Consider the following 27,306-nt stretch of genomic DNA (forward strand, 5'->3'; position numbering starts at 1 on the left):
TGTGACAAAAATTTGTTATATACCTTTCTAAAAATAGTTTTACATTTACTTGCAATATTCTGGTAAATCAGGTCGTGTTCTTGTTGAAAGTAAGGTCTTTTGTTTCCTTAGATTCAATTTCTTTTTTTTTTTCCTAATAATAGCAAAAATATGAAAATGACAAAATTTATCTGAATGAAGAAGATAAAATTATGAAGAAGATAAACCTAATTAAAATATAAACAAATGAAAAACCTTTTAATGAATATGCATATTGGTAAAAAAGACTGATTTTATGTCATAAGAAATTCTAGTAGTTTGAATTCTCTCTCATATCTATCAAAGCTAATTGCAATAAAAAAATTGACTATGGAAATAGTTAAGAAAATTTTGTTCAGTAAATTTAATTTTTGTATATCTGATCAAATTGAAATGTTTTGACATTCCCAAATCAAAATATTTCCTCTTAGTTTGTTGAATCAAAAAAATCAAATTTTGGCTTAGCTAAGCGGTAATTTCTTTTCCCTTGAAATGTTACCATGTTACCATGCATCACAGCAGCTATCCCTAAAGTCTCTTATTTCTTCATACCCTTTCTCTCTTGGACTTCATAGTTAGGTTACATTTCCCAGGATGCACTAGGATCATGTAACTCCCAACATAAGTTCAACCGAACGTTAAGCGCTGATGTACGACAGGACATTCTTTCCAGTAAGGGAGGCATCTTCCTTGTAATTAGGACTTTAATGACATTAACAAGATCGTGTCGTTTCAGTGAGATTTCTTGCAGAAATTTATTTCCTGGATTCATCAGTATTGGAGGCATCAGAAAGAAAGCATTTCTTAGATTTTTCCATTTCGGTTTCCGTCCTTCACTTATACCAATCATAGACACAATGAAGATTATTATTTTTTACTTCCAAAAAGCAACATAAGTTTTAGGGTTTTGTTTACTTTTGTGTCCACAGCTGCCTCAATATGTGTTGTGATACGTAACAATGATTTTACTTTGCAGTGTAATTCTACCAGAGAGACTGTACAAAAATATCGTATTTTTGCCCCTAGCATTTGATCCCTTTCTGCATTGAAACATCAACAGGTTTTGGCTATTACTTAAAATCTATTTATTTGTTCACTTTGCCACTGCAGATAAATAGAGCTCTAGAGTGCCAGCATGCAGAGATCTGTTAGCCATTTCCCTATTTTGCCTAGTGTCTTCTCACTGCCTTCAGGTGGTTCTTCGGGCTCAAGCTGAAGTTGACTGATTGTATTAATATGACATCACATGGACATAAGCAGAAGTTATGACTCAGCCCATAAGCATGCAGGTAACATGGATGCACCACTCTACTGTGACAGGTTTATATTGCTGTATTACCTCGTCAAGGGACAGCACTTTTTTTTTTCACAACAGGTGCCACAAAATGCCACACACTTTTATCTATTCAGTCATCAAGGAATCCCCCTGTTTTCAGCTCATTGGAAAAAGTCATTACTCCCATGGAGTTAGACAACATAAAGTTCTTATTTCAGCTATTTCTGTGAAATTGTGGGCTTTGACCTCAGAAAAGAGTTTGTCTTCCAGACCAATCTGTTTTAACCCGTATTATCTCATTTCATTCTTTGTTTCTCAATTCCTTTTGGCTAAGTCCCACTCTCCTCTGCGTGCATCTCTTGGAAGTGAAATGAAGATTTTAAAGATGGAACCCTTCTGAAGCCCGGTGACTGTATCACAGGTCGTACATCTTTGCATCTTTTGTACTCTGTATGACAAAGACAGGCAGAGGGTATTGGTGCAGACTTGAAAAAACAAAGGATGACAGAAACATCAATATTTACTCCCTGTTGTTCTACACTGGAAGTAGCTCGTTGGTATATGCTGTATATCTCTAATCTGCATAGATTTAGTCCTGATCTAAAAATGGAACACCTAAATAGAAGTTCTCCAACTGTCTTTGGACCGAGCCATCTCAGGTGAGTGCTGTGTTCCACATTTCTTTTCCCTTAAGATTTTTTTTTCCTTTAGTGCATTACTTGGCAACAGATACAGTTTGGGCCCTGGTGCTCACCACCGTAAGGTAGCATTGTTGAAGCAGTAGGTACTGCCAGAGACCATGACGTTTGTTCACCATTTCCTTCAAAAAACTTAAATATAAATATTAAATTATTAATATTAATATAATATTAAGTATCAATATTAAATTATATTTAGAAAGGAACTATTTGTGGACATTGCGCACCTTTTTTCTTAGGAAAACCTAATAAGGGGAAAAATCCCTAAAGGAGACAAAAATGTCATCAGCATCTGGTAATTAACCATTACTGAAATGAAGTTTCATGGCTTATTGCAGAAAATGCAGCTCATTTATTAATGCTGATGAAATAAGACAGCTGGAGCTGTCATACATTTCCTGAATTTTGCCAATTATGTCTTCTTTCTTTCCTAAAAATCTTGCCATTGGTTTAGGATGTTCTGCATGTCCACACATTGGTACTACCTGAAAATGAAAAACATAGAACATGCACAGATCCAGAGTAAGTGCAGTTCATATATGTAAAGAAGGTTTGATAAACTGAAGGTGTCACATGTACATGGAAGGACTGAGTATTCACAAAGTCCACCATCTCATGTATTCAGCAGACCTGCTGTGTACGGACTGAATCAATGGTCTTATGAAATGTAGCAAGTATGACAATACTACCAATACGCTGAAATAATGTTGGACAGAGAGATAATTTGTGCATGGGTATTATGGATATGGGAAATCTCTTAGCAATTGTAGAATCGGAGAATAAACTTGGTTTGGAAGTGACCTCTAAAAGTCATCTGGTCCAACCCCGCACTCAGGTCTAACTAGACCAGGATGCTATGAGCCTTGTTCAGTGGAGTCCAATCAAATGATGAAGGTGCGATTATTTGACATTCCGTCCTTCAGGAACTTTAGTCTAGCTGCACGCTACTGCTTCCTCACACGTACATGAAGAAGCTGTGTATTTGGGTGCATTAAAGGTACTTTAAATGAGTGAAACAGCTCCATTTCCATTGGAACTACAGCAATTGCTCGAGAAGTAGATGATCAAGTTTCCTGCTTTGTCATCATGAGAAAGGGTTTGATCCTATGTCTAAGTGTCCTATGTATGGCTACATGTAATTTTGGTTGGGAGCAGCCTTCCTGATTAAATGGGGCTACTATGTAGCCACGATTTGAAGTTTGTAGAGCCAGAAAATTGAACAAGTAAATAATGAAACGACTCCTGTGCACGTGGAGACATGTATCTGGGAGTACGAAGTCCTAGCTTCCGCTATGTGTGGATTGCACATGTGGATTAAATGCAAACATAATACACGTAGCAGGGACCAGGGCTCAGGACTGAGTACATGTATGTACTAAGCTGCTTAGATTCCAAAGAATCCTCCTTCCATCCCTTTCTCCCTTCACTTTTTCTTCTTTCCGCCTTCCTTTCTCTCCTTTTTCTTCCTCCTTTCTTCTTTTCTTTTCTAAGAAATATACCCACTACACAGTGTTCACATTTTTTTTTGTTATTACTCATTTAGGTCAAGGCTCAGCACTTCAGGTTCTTTGGGAGCTCCTTGGAAACATTGGTCTTAGTCTTCTACTGTGTTTCCCAGATCACAGTGTCATCTGTTTAGGTCTTAGCATGTCCCTTACCAGAGAAAAATGGTTGTATTTTCTGGCGAAACACCTATGGTGCTAACTGTAACCCAATGGCAATTGGAGGAAACCTTGTCTCCCAAAGGAGGTGCTGGAGGCGCATAAACACACACTTTGTTTGTCTAAGAACCGCTGCCAGAAGCCTGCTGAGGCATCAAGAGTAGAAAAATATTTGGCATAAGCCATCTCCTCCAGAATTTCTCTCCTTGTAGGTAGTGGAAAATGTTTCCTTTTTACATATTTATTTAGTTCTTTTGAGTATATTCCTGGGCAAAAAGTCTGTCTTCTTTTTGCACTAACAAGAAAAAGTACCGATTCTGTTGAACCTCTTATTCACATTCTCCTTTCAAAGTATTAAACCTCCCCAATTCCTTCGTTTTGTTTTGTCCGTAGGCAAGAAATGTACTTTTGAACTGTGGTAGGTTGGGATCTCTAAATTCAGTTTTGAATTCTGCCAAGGGATTCCTACAAAGATGTCACAAACCTCTACTTTATTCTCTCTCACCAACAAGATGACATGGTGAAATGCTCCATGTATTTCTAAAAAAGCATTTTTTCCTTTTTTTTTATATTCTCTTCTAATTTCTTATTTATCTACACCTTCCATTCAAATGCTCCCTTCTAAGCTCACCACTGGAAAATTTATCTTTTACTGTCTCTTTTAGTACTAATAACTGTTTCTGTTACAGATGTGCAGTGCATCTGCGAAAAAGTCAAGACTGAGAAATAACCCACTAACTTTCACAACGACAATCCAGGGATTTCCTGTAGAAAAGTTACATGCTGCTGTTCCCGTAACGTCCATTGGAACAGTGGCATTTTCTTCACCCTTTTTGTCCAGGTTGTAATGTTCCAGTATTGCCAGCCCTTCCAAAATACCGTATTCCAGTGGAGTGTCATAACATCAGTGGTTCAGTGAACCATGTTTTTTGAGAACTCCAACTTGAAAATCTGCGCACCTTTTTGCTTCATCTCTCCCTTGGTTTCAACCCTCCATCATCTTCATACTGCTAGAGCTCATGCTGTCTCCACAGGCTTTCATGTATGCAGGATGCCATCTGTGCCTGCAAAATTCCAACTGCTTTCCCAAAATTAATTCACATCACCACTGTGCTTTCTATGATGCTTTTCCTCATCTCATCTGGCCACTTCTGAGAGACTCAATTTGTTTTCCAGACTTACAAGTTGAGTTCATCAACATAGAAACAGTTTCTTTCCTTTATTTACTCTTTCTTTTCGAATATTTATCTGTCACATGTTAATTTTCTACGGAATACCATGTTCCTCAAATAGGCACACTGCAGTTAAATACTTAGCCTTCAATTAAATGGAAGCTTTGAATGTAAGAATTGTCATTTATAGAACTACTGCCTTGCTGTTTTTCTTTTTGCTGGCTTCTGCTGCTCACAAATACACTGAGGAGTAATGCTTAAATCTTTTCTAGTTGTTTTGGGAGTTCATTTTTCCACCACTCTGAGCAGTTCATTTTTCTTTCTGCTTTTGAGAGCTATTCAATAATCACTCAAAGTCAAAGAGTCTGACAGGTCGCCTTCACTCACGATCTGAGCTGATCCATCAATTTGATAGTTTTAACCGATTGGTATGCTGCAACACAAATTTCTACGCAATTTTACATGGAATTTTACTAGATCATTCCTGAACCTTTTCAAGGCACTGTTCTCCTTAGGGAAAAAATTTCTGTCTTCACGTTAGCAATAGGGAACAGTCCGCAAACAGACTAGCTTGCCTTACACAGCATAGGAAACCCTTGCCACTAGCTTTCTCCTAATGTTAGATAATCAATACTGCAGAATATGCCCCCTGTGACATACCAGCTGCTTGAAGGCCACAGGAAAGGCTCTGTGGACTAAGCTCAGACATGATAGTTAAGGAAATAATTAGGTTTACCCAATGGCTCATCTGAGGAGGAGAAAGAGATTATTTTTTTTCTTTCATTTTACTAAGGCGCTGATGCTATACGAGGAAGAAAAAAAAAATGAGTCAGTACTTTTTGCATGACATTACCAGAAACGATAATGAAACATATGAAGCCACGAGAGTGATAGTAGATATGTCTGGCAGGTGGGGACTGAACTTTAATCTATATATGAACTAGGTTATAAATTTCCTTACTGGATGATGAACTGCACCTGTTAGGCCTGAGGCTCTGAAAAGTTAGAAAAGAAGGGGACATGTCATTCAGCTTATTGGTACTGACATCAAAGGCTTTGCACTTTCTGGTCACCTTCGTAAATATAGCCTTAACGAGCAGTGGGTTCAGTTTCCTTCCCAGGGTAAAAATGTTTTCAAAATTAGAAACACTATTGTAGTGGTTGTAATTTTAAATTCTAGCACAGGCCAAGAGTCACAGAGACTTGAGAAAAAACCTTGCCTTTTATCCCTAAAGAGGCTTTGCATTGTGTCACTGAAATATCTTCAGCTCACCCATACACCTGAGTATTTTGCTGATTAAACAGCACAATACTACTGATGATAACCAAAATTCTTGATTTTTAGAAAACTCCTTCGAGAAGAAAGGTCTTTTTACCCTCTGTTTGGGTTCCTTTCTAAACTCAATACAGCAGCTTTGATTAACATACAACTGACAGGAATCAAATTCATATTTTAAAGACAGATATTTGGGATATTTTAACATTAAACATTTATATCTTTACTCACCCAGGGCAACATTGTGGTGCTGCAAAATACTACCTACTTCCTCTTTGCAGGTACAACTCATCTAAAATGTGCTGTCAAACCTTAATCATTTTAATGTACTTTTTTAAGTAAAGCATTTGTCTGTACTTCACCAATTTTTTCATTTTACAGGCAAGTATCCTCTTTCCTGTTCTTCATTAATTTCTTATTACTCCTTTTCTGTCCAGCAAAATCTCGGTGACAAATATTATCTTCTTCATATATTGCATTTATTCCAGAAAGCCCTGTTTGAAATCACCTTATTGTCAGTTCTACTGTATTATCTTTTTAAGGACTTTATATTCCTATAGCATAATTCAAGCTTATATATGAGCTCTTACTTCTTTCTGAGTGCTCTTTCACTCCTTTCGTTCAGCTAAGAATGCAACTTTTCAATACTAGATACCTCTGTACTTGATAAGCCACTAATAGATAATGGTAAAAATTTAGTATTAATAAGCAAAAGGGAGGAAAGGAGTGAAAAAAGGAAGAAGGGAGAGAGGAAGGGAAGAAGAAAGGAGGGGAGGATGGAGGAAGGAAGGGAGGAAAGGGGGAAGGCTATTTTTGTCATCGGTACTCTGTTGTGGGTCTGTGGTGGGTCAGTGAAGTACATATACCTAAATGCACCCCTGCATGTGGCCGTAATCAAAAATGAATTCATTGTTCTCAGCAGAATGAGTTCAACAGCTTGCACTGGGTATATGGAATTTATCAATTTGGATTAAAAAAGAAAAACCTAGCTGTATTCTAACTAGGATGAGACTTTGTTGTCGTTGTTTTTATTGTATTGCTGAAGAAGGAAATGTATCTCCTAAAACCCACATTAATAAGAGTTACATGTTTGCAACTGAAATTCAGTTTTGGTGGAATATGACCTCAATGGAATATAAATCAGCATGAGAGAAGTGTATTTATCCAGAATACTAACTTGTCCCTATTATTTTACATGGTAAATGGGAGTTCTACTGTGAACATCTTGCCCATGGAATGGTTATTTCCTTGCTTGTCTATAAATACACACTTCCACGCACTGATTAATATGGACTTCTGCCAAAATCAAGGTGTTTCCAAATCTGGAGTTTAGGTTAAAACTTATTTTCAATATTAGTACATTTTTATTAGTAAAATTATGTTATTTTTGTTAACTCCACCATAGGCAGAAAGAATGGCGTTGGAAACTAGCATGCTACCCCTGATTGGTACTGCCTACATATTTGATGATGTCCCAGGGGCTAGAGTGACATTTTATCTTGATTCTATATGATGATTCCAATTTTAAGTACCAAATTATGTGGTCAGATTATCACTGAATTATTGGGCACTGAATTCCTTCTGTATACAGCTTCTGTTTTGGGGTCTGAGGGATAATCAGTCCATGACATCCTTGAAAAATGCGTCTCTCTGGATAATAATGGGTTGCAAACACTTGCCACTTAGGCTAAAACTCCTTTACGTAAAGGGTTCAGTGAAGATGGAGCACTTTGTTTTATGTTTGTGTATGACTGTCCAATTGTCTCTGCTACCGACAATGCAGTGATTCATTATGCTGATCACTCAAATGAAACCAAACCCCATTTAACACTAAGATAAAGCATAAACTGCAAAAACAGGTTAAAGTTCATCTTTCAATAGCAGCTGGGGCTCAGAAAAAAGGGAACATCCTGTTGTTAGATGTTATTTAGTTCAGATGTTATTTAGTAACAGAAGGAAAACTTCCAGCAGTTAATTTTTTTTTAAGTTATTTGAAAACATGCTTAATCAAGTTAAATAAAACATCTAAATATTTATTTAGTTGGCAAGAATGAAGATTTCTGAATTATACTTTTTGGCATAAAACCCCAACATATCAACACACCAGTTATGAGATAGTTTAACGAAAAAGGACAGGTTTCTAAGAGAAATGTAATGCTAAGAGTCACTTTATGTGCAGGAATGAACTGGTTGACAATGATGGAGTTATGCTACTCTACCTGATATGAGGATTTGGCTTAATTCTGAAGCTGCCTCTTTGTTCTTATTTGACGCTCTCAGCAGCAACTTCTCTGCTGACTGCTCCACCATTTGCCTTTCTATTCCTTGACCTTTCACCATCTTTCCCCTTGTATCCAGTATCTGTTCTATTTTTCATTGCCACAATTGCACTTTAAGATATTTATTTTCTAGTGTTATTCTTTTTTCTTCCTATTTCCTCTGTTTCAGCACGTCATCTATACCCCACACTACCCCAGTGCTACCTTTATCTTCTTCCTCATAGTTAGCATCTTGCTAAGTCTTGCTTTGTGTTAGACTGCTGAAATCTTCTCTTTATCTTCTTGTTCACTAAGCCCTTGTAATCTGCTATCCTATCCAGAATTCCTCTGCGAGAACAACCTGGCAGATTCTCATCACACAGCACTTCATCTCCTTAAAATGGCCACTTCTGTTGCATCAAACCACACATAACCTCAGAGTGCTCTACTATGTGCCTTCCTGAAATAACCCTCTGCCCATTTCCTAAGCTCATGAGGCAACGCTTGTGCACTGTTTCCTAGTCTAGTGTAGACTTCAGGCCTACAATGTTCAGAGGGTAAGTTTAGATAAGATGTATTCCACTGTAATGGTAAGGATTTGGTGGGCAGAGAATGTGCACATAGTTGTGAGCAATTCAGAATTGTGGTCAACGTGTAGAGGTGGGCAAAAAAGCAAAGCAGTAACATAGTGAAGGAAGAGAATGGAGAACAGTGTCAAAATTATAACAGTATTACAGTAATGCAAACAATGGTACGTTCTGAACAGGAACAATAACAATAACAGAAGCAATAGGGCTATTATTCAGTTCCTGTGGTTCCAGTGGTTCCAGTACAAAGAACATATGGTGAAAACTGAGAAGGATCAGAGATAGGCAGGTCAGAGCCACAGAAAATATTCCAATCTGAGAGAGACTGAAGAGACTGTAACTGTTTGCTTTGAAGAGGAGATAAGAAGAGATAAGATAAAGGCACAGAAACCAATTACAAATATAGAGAAAGATGAAAAGCACTGAGAGTGTCCTTTTCTTCCAGTACTAGAAGACACTTGGGGAATGCTTGTGTGTGGAATCAGTTCCTGAAATACAACCATCCAATTTTATTTTCAACTCTTTGGGTATCAAGGACATCTGTGCTGTGTTTGGAGATAAGACATGGATCTTACATGAGATTTGCACCCTTCTCAGTGGGCAACTGAAGGTCAGAGAAGGTAATCCACTGAGTAAAAAATGATACTAGATGCCCAAGTCTATTTAATCTTGCTTTAGGTGAATTTCACTGTTGGCAATAAATCTGAATGTAAAAACTAAACACAGTAAATAAAAATAAGTATCCAACAGGTAGCTTTGGAGACCTCCGCTTTAAGTCTATTCATTTATGTACCTCTCAGTTTAGCTTATCTGCTGGACGTCCTATTATAGAATCATAGAATCGTTAGGATTGGACGGGACCTTAAAGATCATCTAGTTCAACCCCCCTGCCATGGGCAGGGACATCTCCCACTAGATCAGGTTGCTCAGAGCCCCATCCAGCCTGGCCTTAAAAACTTCCAGGGATGGGGCTGCCACCACCTCTCTGGGAAACCTGTTCCAGTGTCTCACCACCCTCATGGTGAAGAACGTCTTCCTAACATGCAGTCTGAGTCGACCCATCTCTAGTTTTAATCCATTCCCTCTGTTAATTCCATTACCCGACATCCTAAAAAGTCCCTCAGCATCTTTCTTGTAGGCCCCCTTAAGATACTGGTAGGCCACTATAAGGTCTCCTTGGTGCCTTCTTTTCTCCAGACTGAACAACCCCAACTCTCTCAGTCTGTCCCCATAGGAGAGGTGCTCCAGCCCTCTGATCATCCTCGTGGCCCGTCTCTGGACACGTTCCAGCACGTCCATATCTCTCTTGTAGTAGGGGCTCCAGAATTGGACGCAGTACTCCAGGTGGGGTCTCACGAGAGTGGAGTAGAGGGGGAGAATCACTTACCTCAACCTGCTGGCCACGTTTCTCCTGACGCAGCCTAGGATACGATTGGCTTTCTGGGCTGCTAGTGCACACTGACGGCTCATGTTGAGCCTCTTGTCCACCAGCACCCCTAAGTTCTTTTCTTCAGGGCTGCTCTCAAGCCAGTCACTGACCAGCCTATATCGGTGCTTAGCTAGCTAGACTGGGACCTTATCACAGTAGTGGTTTACAAAGACAAAAAAGAATATTTCTTTCCTTGACTGAGCTGATACAAACAAAAGAGACTGAAACAGACAGATACAATAATACAAGGATACAGTAAGAATATAAATTACATATTTGCCAAAACTTGGACATCTTAAGTCATCTCATATACTAGAGTACCTTGCCTGTTTTCTGCTGCCTCTTCAAAAGAGTAAGAAGCTCCTGTAGATACTGTATCATAACTGTCATTACTTCAGTAACATAAGGAAACTCAAATAGCAGCAGACACTCATGATTAGTCATCTGATTAAACACGTAGATCTTCACTGATTGTAATGGAAACTTAGACATTTAGATTACCTGCAGACACCTACATCACAGACAACTTAGTTTTGAAATGATCCAAATTTTCATGCTTAAGTATGTGAGCTAAGAATTTTCCTTCAGAGGAACGTAATTCTATAACTCATCCTGAGAGCTTCCAGCATCTCTCTGTGAACCACCTGACATTGCTGGGAAAAGAGTGTAGCTGTTTCTGTATGTCTACTTTATATTCTATAAAAATCCATCTTTTAGTCTTAATACTAATTCATGAGGCGTGATTACAGTGGGGCTAGAAATAAATTTCAGAGATTCAATTATGTTCTCAGATAAAATTTGCTCTCAACAGACTTACATCGATAGACATGTGTTTTCTTATATCTTAAGTGAAATAATTCCTGAAGCACCCAAGTAAGAGTGTAGAATGTAGATTAAGGAAGAATGTAGAATGTAGAATCAGGTTCCTTGGTGATGGATGGTAGGGTTTGAAATGATTAAAGCAGAGAATGTACAACTCCAATTCTTTGAAATAGCAGTTGTGCTTGGAAATTCAGATGTTAGCATTTTGATTTTTGAATTTCAGTTATCCGAGATTTATGTTGGGAAAGTGTTTGAAATTTTCCCATGACTTTACACTTTGGTAAAAAATTATTCTGAAATGAAATTACACATGGACTTAATATTTCCATGTCAGATCTTAGCTGTCTGTGCTGGAAGCTTTCTGCCTTTAATCACTGCTGATGGACACCCAACTCAGCCACGGCACAGAAGCAGGATTAGACTGAAAGACCAAATGGTGAGCAGTTAAATAGACCACAAACAGGCTACTTTGCTTGGGAATTTTTCCCTATTTCTTTAAAGTTAGGGTCCAGAGAGAGAAGATGATGATAGGAGAGAGTAGGTCAGAAAGCTAGAATATATATTATCTTTGGATGGGGGCCTGAATGAAGCTATGTATTTTAAGAAATAGAATACAAGGGAAAAGATGTCTGAGGGGGTGGAAAGGTGGTGTTCAAATAAGGGTGCAACAGAGAAGTTCCAAAGTGAATGGGCTGCTCAAATATTTACACACCTAAAGATGTCCAGAACTATAGTGATTTCATGAAGAGAAATTAAGACACCCCTTACTACAAAAAGACTGATCTGAAAAACAGATTTGCTGTAGTGGACAATAAGAAAGAGATACAAACAGAAAATATCTGGCAAAGAAGAACAGAAACGAAACTAGTTCCAGGGGAAAAGGGTGATGAGGACAATCGGGTTTGTTTGTACTAAAAAATTAAATGGGCCAAAGATCACTTTCTGGCTCCAAGGCTAAGGGTCGTGGTACAGTCCATGTCCATCAAGTTAAATTCTCTCATGTCACCAAACAAGGTGCTTACATGCAATATGTGTATTGGGAATGGTTCCTGACTTGAGATAAATTTGAAGTGGTGCCTGGGCATTATTTGGGAAAGTGCTTGTTGGGATGGGCTAAAAACATGCTGTTGACTGTGCTATTTAGCTGTGAGAAAAAGTAAGGCCCAATTGCCATAGTTCTGTTTTGTTTACTAGTGTAGGTGTAGCCTGGGAGAGTAGAGTCCAAGGAGACATGAGGATAATATACAAAGAACTGCGAGATTAAATAGAATGCCATGACCTGAGGACCGAAGAAAAGCAGGGAAGAAAAAATGCTGGGATTCCTCTCAACTCCAGGAGGTGTCAGGTCTAAAAACCTGGGAAGCATCTTACCAAGAAATATTTAATAAGCCATCAAAGCCATTATATTTTGTCATCAAAGTGTATCCAGCGAACAAAGGTATACAATGTTTGCCAAAAGTAAGGATATGAAATATGAATCTGAGGAAGTCTGAAAAACACTATTCATTTTTACGTATGCTGGAAAGCATTGATTCTACTGGTTTCATACTGGAACAGGTCTATATTATGTCAGTTTAGGGAAAACATTCAAGAAAGTGGTGTTATTTCCAGTGATTCTTCTAGTGGAATTTCAGAGATTTTTTTCTTACAAAGGAGGAGGATAAAGATTTGATAAGGGAAGGAAAATAGAAGATTATACTATTAGTATTCCTACAAAACTGAGAAATGTTCATCCACTGACAAGAATTTATGAAAAGAGAACTACTCTCAGAGAAAAAATTCAAACCAAAAGCATGATCTTAAGTATGTGGAAGAAGAATGTAACTTCTTTACTGCAATACCACTTTGGAATTTCCATATTAAACAAGGGAAAGAAACTTAAAAGGAAGAACTCCAAGCTTAACTGAATAAATAACCTTGTCAGAAAATACTATTAAAATAAGCAGAACATTAACAATGAATAAGAAAAAGGAGCAGATCAGCAAAAAAGTTAGATCTTGGAAGGGTTAAGGGAGAACTGCCAAAACTCCAGAGGGAAAGTATGAGTTGAGTACTGTAAAAAAAAGAAAGCCAAGGAAGGACAGGAGGAAAGGAGCTGATAGAAAGATACTGTTAAGCTTGGTCTGAAAATTAAATTGACATCAACCTCAATTCTCACTATCAAAGCTTGGGGCACATGTAGGAACAGAAGTGCTTTGGAACTTTCTGGTGATACAGAGAGGTACTCGGCAATGACAGTGCCCTTAGAGATAGTGAGCTACTCAGCAAAAGCAGCAAACCTAAAAATTTGACTGAATCCTATGACATCTTTCCATGGATCTAGCCTATAGTCAACACAGAAGAGACTAGAAGGTTACCCAGGAAGGAACTAAATGATCTTAAGAACTAGAACATTAGGAATATCATGGATTCCAGTAGTACAAAGGGAAAGGTCATTCATTTAAGAACAGATAGAAGGAACTTCTGCTTTAAGCTAGAAACCTGTATATTGGGAAAAAAAAGAGAGGAAGGGAATTATTTATATATATCATTTGTGGGCAGGATAACTGTGAATTATAACTGAGCTGTGGTGTAAGTGGAGAGCACCACCTAAGCTGCCATCTTAGGCTCTACTGGTGAAAATATTTGTACCAATGATAGGGATGTATTACCTATTACTCATTAGAATATGACAGTAATTATTGATTATTTTCCCTGGTACTTTGGAAATCTCATGTAGAACATTCTAAGCACTTCTTGTTACCCATATTCAGCAAATGTGAATTCAACCTAGATGGAATGGAAAGACTATTATGATCAATATGGAAAAAAGAAGTGTGTTTTCAAGAGAGGACAAAGCAGCCTGACGCGTCTGTCCTAGAAAGGTCTGAGAGGGCTATGACTGATCCCTGTAAATCCACAGGAAGAGAGAAGAGCCATACAGGCTTAAGGATGAAGTTGTTACAGGCCCAAAGTAGAGCAGTCAAAGGTACATCAAGGCTAAAGACTAGAAATTATGCATCAGCCTTTGTAGAGGAATGGTGGTATCTAAAGGGACAAAACCACACATCTTAGAGCCCAGTTTAATACATTTATGACTAGCATAAGAAAACACAGTTTCTTGTGATGGCATGTAGGACTCTGATCCTAAGGATTTCAATTGCCCTTTCCAGTTTTATGCTTTAGAAATGCTGCAGAACTTTGCTAAGCAGAAATTAAGAGAACGATGAAAATGCACAGTGGTTACTTCCTTGACAAGATCAGTAGACTAAATTCACAGAGTTCTTGCAGAAAAACTTTTCTGTTTGCTTACATTTATACCGAAGGTTAAACATTACCCTGAAAGGTGAAGCTCCTCATTGCAACATCGGATGGTATTTTTCCTCAAACACTAATGGATTTTTAAAAAACAAAAAGGCAAAAAATCCCGCTAAAAACCTACACCAAAGATTTCAGGAATGTTGTTTCTAAAATAAGAACTGTGTTTAGTGTCAACAGCTGACAAGTATGCAGAAAAACACAGACTGTTAAACTGTTATGACATTGAAATACTCAGGCCCAGTATTGCACTTTTTATGTTTTCTTATTAGATGCATGATTATGTCACGGAATAGGAGAGGAAGACAAAAAGCAAGATTTTTAAAGGCACCAAGAACAGTTTGTCAATGGGAATTAGGTGCCTAAGGGGTATTACCGCTTTGCATATAGATTCCATAATCTTTGCAATTAACGATGTACATTGGGCTATCAGTATAGGCAGAAATGCATGCAATCATACTAATAAATCCTGGAGTTCTGCCAGTGCAACTGCTTTACAACTGGATACATTCTTTCTCTGAGAGATTCTTTCCCTTAAAATCTTTAGTCAAATTTTGCCTTGACTAAAGAAATTGGCCATCATTGCACCGCAGATAAAAATCCGTGCTTTTATAATGCAAAAGAATATTGAAACAGACTTGTTTTTCCACAATGACTGGCACTAGTAGAAAACATCAGTTTTCAAGAAGGTATCTAGTTTAGTGTGACAACGTTATTCTTCTAAACTACCTGATAAACCCAAGTTAGGCAGTCTGCTCCCAAGAACTCTGCCTATATAAAACACTGTTTTTATTAAACATTCCATAGTATTAATTAACGTAGAGGAATGGTGTTTAAAATAATTTCCTCTAAGCTATGCAATAAGGTCTGGAGTAAGTGGTGGACAGGATTTAAGGAGGATCATTCCCACGGATGTAGATTTCAACACTGTAAGAGCCACCCATGGATCATCCAAACTTTCTTTAGCAGGAGGGTTAGCCACTTCCGAGAGTCACACCTTGCCAGGTCCCATTTTGCCCTTCACTGGCTTTTCTCCCAAAACACTTGTAAAAAATTTTTCTTACAGTGGGGCTTTTTATTAAGAAAACCAACCTCCTTGATTGCTGTTTATTAGAATATGCTTGATAGTTTGTACCATTCTGTGGCAAGAAAAGAATTATGAGGAATAGAAAGCATTTCAATGAACTGCTGAATGACAGCAGAACTCATCAAACTCTCTTTGAACTTTAATTTATCTTTCTATTGTAATTCCGGCAATGTGATGGCCATGCAAAGAGCTTCATAGAGCACTTAATGTTGTAAACAAATGTTTACACTTTACTGGTAGAAAGTAGCAACTGTTCTCATATTTGCAGGGGAGTCTATTAATCTATTATGATGTCATTAGCTCTGATAATTCCTATTAATATTTTAAATTTTTTTTTTCCATTGGCTTACAGTTAGCTACTTATGTCAGCCTAGGAATGATTTCCAAATGATGTGGAAGGACAACATGTACATTTTATTTCTTTAGCACAGGCATAAATTCAACAGTGAAAAACTCGTGATGTCATAAACGTAGTTAAAAGAGAGACGTATTTAAGTTACATAGTTATTGGTGTTTGATATAGAGTCATAAAAGTTAATTATGGAAAAGATCTGAGCCAAGATTTTGAAAAATGGTGATTACTAAAATGAGGCTGCCTAACTGTGCTAAATATGAGTGCATATTTAACCAATTAAAATAAACACAACAGAATTTTTTTTCAGAATCTAGTAGCCTCCATTAAATTTTAAAAAGCTGATTAAAAAGTTAGCTGCAATGAAAATCAGGCTACTAGTTTCTAATACTAAACACAGACTTGGGAGCCTAACTTTTTTAAAAAAATTGGCCTTGTTAGACTAATAACTTATTGCCACTCAGTGGTACCTTTCATTCTTTTTTCGTGTTGTATTTTTAAAGGCACTAGTGAGATGCTTTGTGTTCATTAATATATTTCGAAAACTGTGGCGTAAATTAGTTCTTGGCCACAATAGTGAAATTTCTTCAAGTATCCGAAATGGCTTAACAGTAATAATTCTTGACATGCCATTTCACTGCATGTGAAATGGGTGCCCTGTGTTGACTGGGAATTCATGTGAATTTCCTACAGGAAAGCTGGGGAGGGGCTGTTTGCAAGGGCATGTAGCGATAGGACGAGGGGCAATGGTTATCAACTAGAGCAGGGTAGGTTTAGATTAGACATTAGGAAGAAGTTCTTCAAAATGAGGGTGGTGAGACACTGGAACAGGTTGCCCACAGAGGTGGTGGAGGCCCCATCTCCAGAGACATTCAAGGTCAGGCTTGATGAGGCTCTGAGCAATCTGATCTAGTTGAAGATGTCCCTAGTTAGTGCAGGGGGGTTGGACTAGATGACCTTTAAAGATCCCTTCCAACCCGATACATTCTATGATTCTAAAGTAAGCAGTGCCACCAAAAATTCTTTGTCTTTGAATTTGCATTCATTTTAGTACAATGTATTTCTGCAATTATAGACATTAAAAACAATGCATGGCATCAATTATTTCTGCATCAGTAAAGCTGCTAAGATAACAATTTTGTAGTGTCTTGCTACAATCCAAGTATCAATACTGGTTTTTAACCAAAATAGAGGGAAGATTTTAGATTGTTATCAGTCATGATAACAAAGCTGAGAGAAAGCAGCAAAACCCACCTTTGAAGCTGGGTGAACGATTAGGCAGCAAAGTTGCACTGAGCTCTGCCCTGCTCTGGAGCAGAATCCTATTACCAAGTTCAAGATTATCTCCATGCACTGCAGTCCTCACTACACAGATACATTCCAGGCTGAACTCAGTCTAACTGAGGAAGCGGTCAAGGAGCAAAGTGCATTGGATAAAAAGAAGAAAGATCAAAGTAAAGAAACTCAGCATAAACTTCTTAATGTAACAGATAACGAAGGCATTAAAAAAGAAGAAACTAAATAAATAATATTTTGATATGAGGGCATTTGCCACAATACAGTTGATTAACAGAATCTATTTTACTAGATAAAAAAGAGCCAGACCTGATGGAAAGAACTTCAAGGGCTATCAGGGCAGGCTCTATTACAACTGACATGGTCTCATGGAATCATAGAATGGTTTGGGCTGGAAGGGATCTTAAAGATGATCTAGTTCCAATGCCCCTGCCATGGGCAGGGACACCTTCCGCTCCCTTATCACTCTTATATGGCACCACCAGTATGTTCCATCGAAGTAGACAAGGATGTTTCGTGTTCTAAAAAACCTGCATAACTAAATGCTTTATTATGTTTCTTCTTATACTAATTTTTGTCCAATGCACTGCAAGCATTACTGGAGCCTCTGGACATTGTTGGCTTTCTGAACTACAGGGCTGTCATTTGACAAAAGCATAACCTGGGGACATAAACAAATGAAAGCCAACAAATGTGACCACTGCTTCCATGCTGATTCTTTGTTTGGTAGCCCAGCTGAAGACAGCAGCTGTTTTCAGAGTTGAGGAGTAAGCACATACTCTTCACTGGGTTAAAAACTGGCTGGATGGCCGTGCCCAGAGAGTTGTGATTAATGGGGTGAAATCCTCTTGGCGGCCGGTCACCAGTGGTGTCCCTCAGGGCTCAGTTTTGGGGCCAGTTTTGTTTAATATCTTTATCAATGATCTGGATGAGGGGATTGAGTGCACCCTCAGTAAGTTGCAGATGACACCAAACTAGGTGAGAGTGTTGATCTGCTTGAGGGTAGGAAGGCTCTATAGAGGGACCTGGACAGGCTGGATCAATGGGCCAAGGCCAACTGTATGAGGTTTAATAAGACCAAGTGCTGGGTCCTTCATCTTGGTCACAACAACCCCAAGCAGCGCTACAGGCTTGGGGAAGAGTGGCTGGAAAGCTGCCCGGCAGAAAAGGACCTGGGGGTGCTGGTGGACGGCCAGCTTAACATGAGCCAGCAGTGTGCCCAGGTGGCCAAGAAGGCCAACAGCATTCTGGCTTGTATCAGGAATAGCGTGGCCAGCAGGAGCAGGGAAGTGATGGTGCCTCTGTACTCGGCACTGGTGAGGCCTCACCTCGAGTGCTGTGTTCAGTTCTGGGCCCCTCTGTACAAGAGGGACATTGAAGTGCTGGAGCGTGTCCAGAGGAGAGCTACCAGGCTGGTGAGGGGTCTGGAGACCAAGTCGTATGAGGAGAGGCTGAGGGAGCTGGGCATGTTTAGCTTGGAGAAGAGGAGGCTGAGGGGAGACCTCATTGCCCTCTACAACTCCCTGAAAGGAGGTTGGAGAGAGGTGGGTGTTGGCCTCTTCTCCCAAGGGAATAATGACAGGACCAGAGGAAATGGTTGGTCTGGTTGCGGCAGGGGAGGTTTAGATTAGATGTTAGGAAGAATTGCTTTACTGAACGAGTGGTCGGGCACTGGAACAGCCTGCCCAGGGAGGTGGTTGAGTCACCATCCCTACAGGTATTTAAGAAATGTCTAGATGTGACGCTTCAGGGCATGCTCTAGTGGCAGAGATTGTAGGTTGTTTGGTTGGACTTGATGATCTTAAGGGTCCTTTCCAACCATGAAGATTCTGTGATTCTGTGATCACAGTGTTACAAGTAGAAAAATGATTAAAGTAAAGCATAGAAAAAATTACTGATTTACCTACCCCATTCCAAAAAAAAATTTAGGTGTACACTAGATACTAAATTTTGTCCTTGTCTATGAGAGTATTTTCCTACTGAAATGCAAGTATTTTACTTTCAACTACCTGAAACTTCCTAGGCTTGTAAAGAGACACCCTACACCAGAAGACTCCATATCATAGCAATGTGCTGAATGCTAAACCACCTCCAGTTTGCTGTTGACTTTGCTTCCTCTTGATTTACATCCTCAAACAACATTTTAATGGCATTTAGTTACCTACAGCTATGCAATTAAAGTGGGATTATTTTCACCAAACTTCAGGTATCTATAATCTTAAATTGGCCATCTAGATTAATCTCACCAAACCTTTCTAATACAAATACATGTATTTCGTCTAGAACCTAGGTTCCTCCCATAACTAATGGGAGAAAAAGAGACCTCATGAGTAGAACTCATCTCCTAGTTAAAAATAGAGCAGGTGACTTGTGCTAAACATGCCTACTTCTTTCCACTGAATATTAAACTATCTTGGACAGCTGGTTCAGATTTTAATGCTACACACTAAATATTTATAAGATGCAGTCTCCTAAATTCCAAAGTATAAAGAGATTTTATAAAATCGCAGAAAGTGCTTATTTTCTCATTTTGGTGTCTAAGAATTTTTACAACACACCCCACGGGAGTCTTGCATCTTGCTGAAATTAAATGAGATTATAAATTCCTTAATCACCTAGGAATTATTTCATCTAACTTTGGGCATCTAACCTAGTCTAACTTTGATGACTCACTTAGACACTTAATGATGGTGTGTTTACAGTAACATAAACTGAGCTGAATTTTATCCTCTGGGTGTTCTTAAATAGTCTAAACTTTTATTACTCCTCCTCATAAGAAAAGCTATAGAACATGAGATTAAGTTACTGCTCCACAGATATCTAAGTTGTTTTCTTACATGCTTTCTATGTTTATGTCACCATTACCAGTTCTTTCTAAATGAATAATAAAACATTCACTACTTGGGAGACTGAATAAAATACAAATTGCCTTCTATAATCTGAAATAGGATCCTTTACTCGTTCCTTCAGGAAAGCAGCATAAGAGAAATTGCACTGCTTGTATCAAGGACAATGAATTCACTGTAAACAACTATCCGCTTCATGTGTAAAGTTCCCACCTAACATAAATTATAAAAGAGAGGATGTCAGCATTTGTTCATGTTTGATACCTACGGTATAAAAATGAGCACTGCTCCAAGTTCAGTGTCACAAGCAGACGTGTGAATTTCAAGTGGCAGTCATATTTGTATGATAGATCTTCTTATGATTGTACAGACTGGGGAAGAAAAGTTTTCTTAAACTAAAATCATGTGGTAATGAGTGCAAAGAAGAATTTTTTTACTGAGTACCTCCCTCCCTGACTTGCAAATGCTTTCAGTATAAGAGATGGCAGTGGAAATGATTAAACAAAAGGTGATTATTTCACAGGCTTATCAGACCTCTGTTAAAAGGTTGTTGCTGCAACCCCTGGTTAGGGTCACCAGTCCTCCAAAGATAGGATTAAAAACCCCAGAAAAAGCAACGTACATAAAATACCTCTCTCTCTCCTCTCCTCTCCCTCTCTCTCTCTTTTAAGGCACGAAGCATCTTTTCTGTGGCCTTTACAGGCAGAAAGAATGATTTCAAGACTCCTCTTTGATGACACTGAAAAGTAACATCCAAATTCAACTACTACATAAGACAATTTTCTCATTTGCATCAAATTAATTAGCAGAGGTGTTCCTTTGCAGCACAGAGAAAATGAACAGACCACTGCACTCAGCCACAGTTACACCGCATACAGGAATGTTGTCCCTATACTAAAACAAATCTACAAAACATATATTAACTTGGTTTGTTTTTTCGTAGAAATCAGTCGATAGCAGGATACTCATCTCTAACTCAAACATATACACAAATGCCAAATAATTTCTAGAGATAGCTATAAAATGGAAAGCAAATTAATTAAAATCTTCATCTCCTCTCATGTTTTTAAATCACAATTTCAAAATTTCATGATGCTTTCATATACGCTCTGTTAACTCCAGTTGTTATTTTTCACTGTCTCTTGGAAAAAGGTGGAATAAGGACCGTACAAAAATAATCCAGCTCTCACTTACTTAAACATTAAAAAATAGCTCATAATCACTATAAAGTCCTGTGCCATTAGATATATAGCACCACTCTGCCACTTTTTCTTTATTAATTATTTCCTTTGTATAGCAATCAGTGAATCCAGATGTCTGAATGTGAGAGATCTTAGCTGTGGCATCTGGATCCTTCACAGATTCCAAAAGTAAGTCCGCTATTGGCATTTAAACTGAATCACACTCCGTCTAAGTATTTATACTGCCTTTGGCTTGCTGTGTTATTGTGCACTTATTAATAAGCTGGTGTGCTTACATTTTGACTGGGGAATACTCTGTGCACTTTGGAAGAAATCCTATCCCCATTGAAGTCTATGGGAGTTTTGCCATCAACTACAAGAGAGCCAGGATTTCATCCTTTGAGTTTTTGCTCACAGAGAGGAATAGAGCTCACCTTAGGCAGGCTCTTCAAAAATCTTTCAGTCCTGTAAGTCTTCATTACTTATCCATTAAAAAAATCTGCTAAAGAAAGAAGTTAAGCTAAAAAATCCCAGTTGCTCTTTCTTTGTATTATCAGCATACTCATAGATCTCCCATTTAGACAAGGGCTGGCACAGAATGTGCTCAGATTGAGACTCTCAAGCCGCTCACAGAATGGGTGACAGCAGGTAAAGGCAACTGAAATATAAAGGTTTTGGCCCAAAGTTACAGTAAGGGTCTATTGGGTTCACAGCTCTACTGGATCCCTCTTGCTAAAAGCAGTCATGTGCCATGTTACCGTGGACCCTCCCAGTGGTGGGTTTGCATTTCTGCTCCCTTCCAACACTATGTGGAAGTCACAAATATTTATAGTTAAAGATATATCATAAAAGAAAAAAAAGAAAGGAAAATCACTGAACTCAGATCTTTTAAACTGAGATTTATCACTTATTTTGTGATCTTTTAAAAACCTTTTAGACAGAAAACTTTTCCTAGAAAACCCTCCACAGATTTAAGAATTTCTCATGAACAAATTCTAATAGAACGTAAAGTATTTTGAGAATGGAGCTCTATTTCTTGAATTTTAAACCATTGTTTTCCATGAAAAGGGAATGAAAAGGGCTAGGAAAACTGCTGTGTACTTTTCAATGCCCTGGTTATTTTGCCAAAGAAATCTAGGGCAAATTTATTTTAGTTAAACATTTATTGGTGGCCACTGTTTCTACAAAGGTTATTTTGCTATCCTCACCATTAACCATTTGTTTCTCTGAATGCCAGTAAGTGCCACATTATTCATCTGCAAAGAGGTGTTAGGAAGTACTATTTGTTAAAGATAAATCGCAGGACTAGTTTTCACAGTTCAAAATCTTGGGTTTTGCAGCTCAGTATAATTTAGGTCATGAACCATTCCCACTGCTCTATAGTGAATTATAAAACATATCAATCCCATTACCCCAAAGAAAAGACATCATAATATGCAAGGCACATGCCTGTATTTTTTTTTTCATATGGTTGAATGCTTATCCACTAGGAATAGAATGAAGGTTTAGTTGAACAGCCAAGTTACCAGAGTAATTCTCCATGTGCTCACTCCCAGCTTGCAGCAAACGAAACTCAACGTGAGGTTAAGTTCACGTCTCCTTAGGGTTAAACGTATGTATGTCAACAGCTAGATCAGCTTAGCTGACATGAAAGAACTTCTGAAGCCAGAATGAACTGAGCTTATATTTGAGTTGAAAGTTCAATGCTAATATTTAGTTTTTATTTATTTTTATTTTAATAAATGTAGTTATTTTGGTCATGGATTTCTGAAATGGACCAGCATTCAGTTACAATCCTATGAGTTGCCTGGACTTGACATCTACTGCTCCTCAAAGCTGCATAAGTTCTAACCTTTTTGGACTACTGGTCCAGTCCAAAGCTCTGTCTGCCTGATATATTTTAGCTGCCTTTTTCTATGTTACAGAGTATTCTGATTACAGAAACACATCTGGCTCATACATGTTAACTTTCTGTTAAAAATTGCCTTTCTTGTCAGTTCTCTCCGACATTGCTTCAAGCATCTCTTACAGACCTTGCTTTTCTCTACTTTACCTACTGTCAGCAGTTACCTAACACTAGTCTCCTGTCTTGTCATATGAGGGTATTATTTTGAGCTGGCACATTTTATCCACTTCTGCATTCCCTTCTGCATATCTTGTCTTCTGATCAGTCTTTCTCTGGGCATTCACACGAAAACTGTGGGAGAGCTCAATACTGCTTATTGCTCTCCCCACTGACCCAGGCAGAATGGATTCTGAGGAAGCCATGGAAGTGGCAACAAACGGTCAACACATCCCTAGCAGGGAAAAAAAAAATATATAAGTGCTCAACCAAAGCTAAGGAAGGAAAGAACTTGATACTAATTTTCAAGTAATCCCTAGCTACAGTACTCTCTTGGAACTGAACTTTGGCTTTGCCACACATTGACAATAAGGAGCTGGAGGCTTACATGGTGGATAATGGCCAAACTAGAAAAAAATGAGATTCACTGACTTATGCAGCCGCCTATTCTTAGGCCCTGACCTGGCAAATCTTTCCAGATTCAGACGTAGTTAGCAGAAAGACATACTTTCTTCCTGGGCATTAATCATGTTACACCTTCACCAGCAAGTACTGCAGTTCAAAAGGAGTGAACATGAAGAGCAAAACTGTTCTTGCTGAGGACCCACTAGCCATAGTATAAACTTTTTGTGGACTTCAGACTAGTTTTGATCGGGTCCCACAGATGATGCAAGTTAGGACTGGAGAGTTTAAGGCGCGCACCTGGTTTAATCTCATTTGAAAGGAATCCAGTTTGTGCACTCCAAGACAGCTCAGTAATGTGAATCAAAGCAGAGTTAGCAGGAGGTTTGCTTCAGGAACACATGCTGGATCCAGATTAAGAAGTGAATGTAGTTGCATCTTCAGATCATCTGAAGTGATTCACTCTTTTTTTTGAGTATATGCCTCCACCACAACCTACATCTCATTCCCCTGTCTCTCCCTCATAATACAGATAGCTAGAATAATAACCTAAAGGACTGTCTAGTATCTCCTCTTACCCCAGTAACACTGTCAGCTGTCACTGGAAAAGTTTAGCTGTTTCTCTACTTCCTTGACAGTTCAATGATTTGATTGCTTCTTTTTTCATTTCTTTTGGTTGCTTGTTTTTCATTTCTTTGTTTTTATTTTGTGTACTTTGGAAAGCAAAAGGGTTACAGTGTCTCTTCCACTAAAGAACATGTAAGATTAAGCATCACTTCTCAGAAAGTGGTATTGTAAGTGGAGGTTAATTCAAGGAATCAGTATGTTATCACTATTATTATCATTTCCCTAGAAATTAAAAAGATGGTGTTCGCTTGTCAATGTTACCTTTGTAAGAAACAGGGCTTAGCCTTGTACTCTTTGCTTGCTCAGGACTTCTTATCTAGGTAGAAATTTTAACTGATCGAGAAATGCTGGGCTACACTACAAAGATGAAATATCTGAGTAAAAGTAAAAATAAAATTTTCTTCGAATTTACTTACTAAATTATCTAGTAAGAAGAGTGGTGACTGGTTCACATTGCATTTTTGTCTATCAGCTAAGGAATAGTGCTGTCACTTTAAAGCTGAGCAAAGTCAGGTAGAACGTGCATGGACTGAGGAGAGTCTGGAAACCCTGACTTGCATTTCCTGGACAATTGGTTTAACTCTCTAGACTGTTACACAAGTCTGATGCTTCCTCCAGCTGTACTTTTGGATGAAACTGTCTGTGACTGCTGTACTTTGTGTTGAAATAAATGCTGTCCATGTGTGTTAGACTTGCTGAGAGACCACCGATTGAACTGACCTCCTAAAGGAGCTGACGTTGAAATGCCTTGTTTGTAAATCATAAACAGTCTCAGGGGAGAGAGCAGCACTGAGAAGCCAAGACAGTAAAGCTTCAGGGAACACAGAAGACTTTTGGCACCAAATTAAGTTTTCACTAAAATAATAAGTGCCCACAAAACCTTAGGTGCCCAAACAAGATTTATATAAACAACTCTAACGAACTTATTTGCCTAAAATCCTAACTGCATTGAATTTAATGTGACCAAAGGCCTTTTTTTCACTTTGCCCCTTGAAAGCCAACATCTTAAAAATAACATGCTTGAACACTAGGAATTAACAAAATATGAGTATTTCTGAAATTTACACCCAGATTGCTTTTTTAAAGAAAAAAGAATATTGATTTGCTAATAGCTTGCATTTCTTTTTCTAATATAAAACCATTAAAACCAGTGAAAACAGAATGGGTAGAACCAGCTTTCCAAAGGCATTTAAAAATCTTGTGATACAGAAAGGCACCTAATGGGAACACCAGTTTGTTTTCCATTTATGCCACCACTTCAAGCAATCCCATTTATGTCACTTGTACTTTGCTACCTGGATGCTGTAAGAAATTCTCTTCCAGGCCTAGTTCCCTTAAAAATTCCAACTCTTAACATTATAACTATAGGTCTGTTTACTTGACAGAAAAATGCAAAGGGGAAATTTGTGAAAATATCATGTGTATTCTCTCTTCTTTTCCCAGGGGGGGAAAAAAAAAGTTTAGGTGAAAACAGATACAATAAAATTTGAATTATTGTATCTGGTTTTAGTTATTCAAAAGGTGTATCAGACTACACCTGGCATTACAGTTGGCATATATTAAATTGTTTTTCTAGCCAAAAGGTACTTTTCTTGTTTGTTTATATCTGACTTCCATGTCTGAGCAAAATTCAAATATTGCTATAAAACTATGATTAATTAACAGTATTGAAAGACAAATACTTTTTTCCTCTATTAAGGTAAATTCTTTAATCAAATAAATTAGAGCACACATTTGCTGTAAAGCAGTGGTTCCTTCTGCATTTAAGAGTATTTTTACATGACTAACTTCAAGTCATTTCTTTGTTTTTCTGTTACTAACTCAATGAGCTCACTGCCACGCAGCAGACGTATTTATTGTGCTGTGCAAAGGTTGCAGCCAACAGAGATTTGTTACGTGCAAAGTTCAGGTATCTGGGATCTTAGTAATTAAAGCATGGTATTTCTTGTTGCTTCTTTATAATCCAAATGGGTCCAGGTAGAACAGCTTCTTTATAACTTCTCTGATAAGGACTGGGGTAAACAGGAGGTAAAGGCAGACACTGGTTTCAGTCTTGAGTTCGTTCACTCACTGACACCAGTTTTAACCTACATGCACAATACTGATAAACAGTGGCAGAGTCAGCACTATCGATAAGGCTCCTGCTCCCTGTACAAATACTGCATGGGTCTTGCGGTTGAAAAAATTCACAAGGATGCTTGTCAAAGTTGTTTTTGGCTAAGAACCTACTATACTGTACTTGCACCTACAGAGTCTAACCTATCTGAGCTCCTCCAAATCCATACAGTAGACAGGAAATACCAGGAGACAGTGTTGTAGCCTCTTCAATAAAACTGAATCTGAACCATTATATCTAGGGCAGTTTCATTGTTCTACCATTAACTAGAGACCGTAAGTACTCCTCTCATCTCATTGTCCACTGGCTATGAGAAGGAAAAAAATACACAGAAGGAATTATAAAATCTAGCCAGGAAAGTGAGATAACCGAGTGAGCAAGTATACACTCATTAACTGCTGCTTTAATACACACACTCCTGACTGAGACAGTCCAGAAAACAAATGACTTAAGTTCCACTCCCAGATAATGGTCTCAGTGTTACCAGGAAACAGTACAAATTTATTAAAATATCATTATTATTGTGTCCATCTTTTAGAGCTGTCACTGTGATACCTGCAAATTACCCCCAAGGCCACCATACACTACAGGTAACTTATACTGAAGCCTTTCTACTTCCAAAGAACAGGTTCCCTTTAGTTTCTTACGAGAGCTGGTGATACAGTGGTGATACAGTGATGGTTCTGCCCAGTACTGTTTCATGGCTCAAATATGTGTTGATGTATAAGACTGTGATAGGGCCTAACTGGATCTCAGTTTTGTTTCTGCCCCACTATCAGGTTTCTTGCATTGCACACCGACAGGCTCAGCGCATATTCATTTCTTTCATCCCCAGGTGGGAAG

The sequence above is a fragment of the Rissa tridactyla genome, chromosome 3 (assembly GCF_028500815.1).
Source record: "Rissa tridactyla isolate bRisTri1 chromosome 3, bRisTri1.patW.cur.20221130, whole genome shotgun sequence".
Taxonomy (NCBI): Eukaryota; Metazoa; Chordata; class Aves; order Charadriiformes; family Laridae; genus Rissa; species Rissa tridactyla.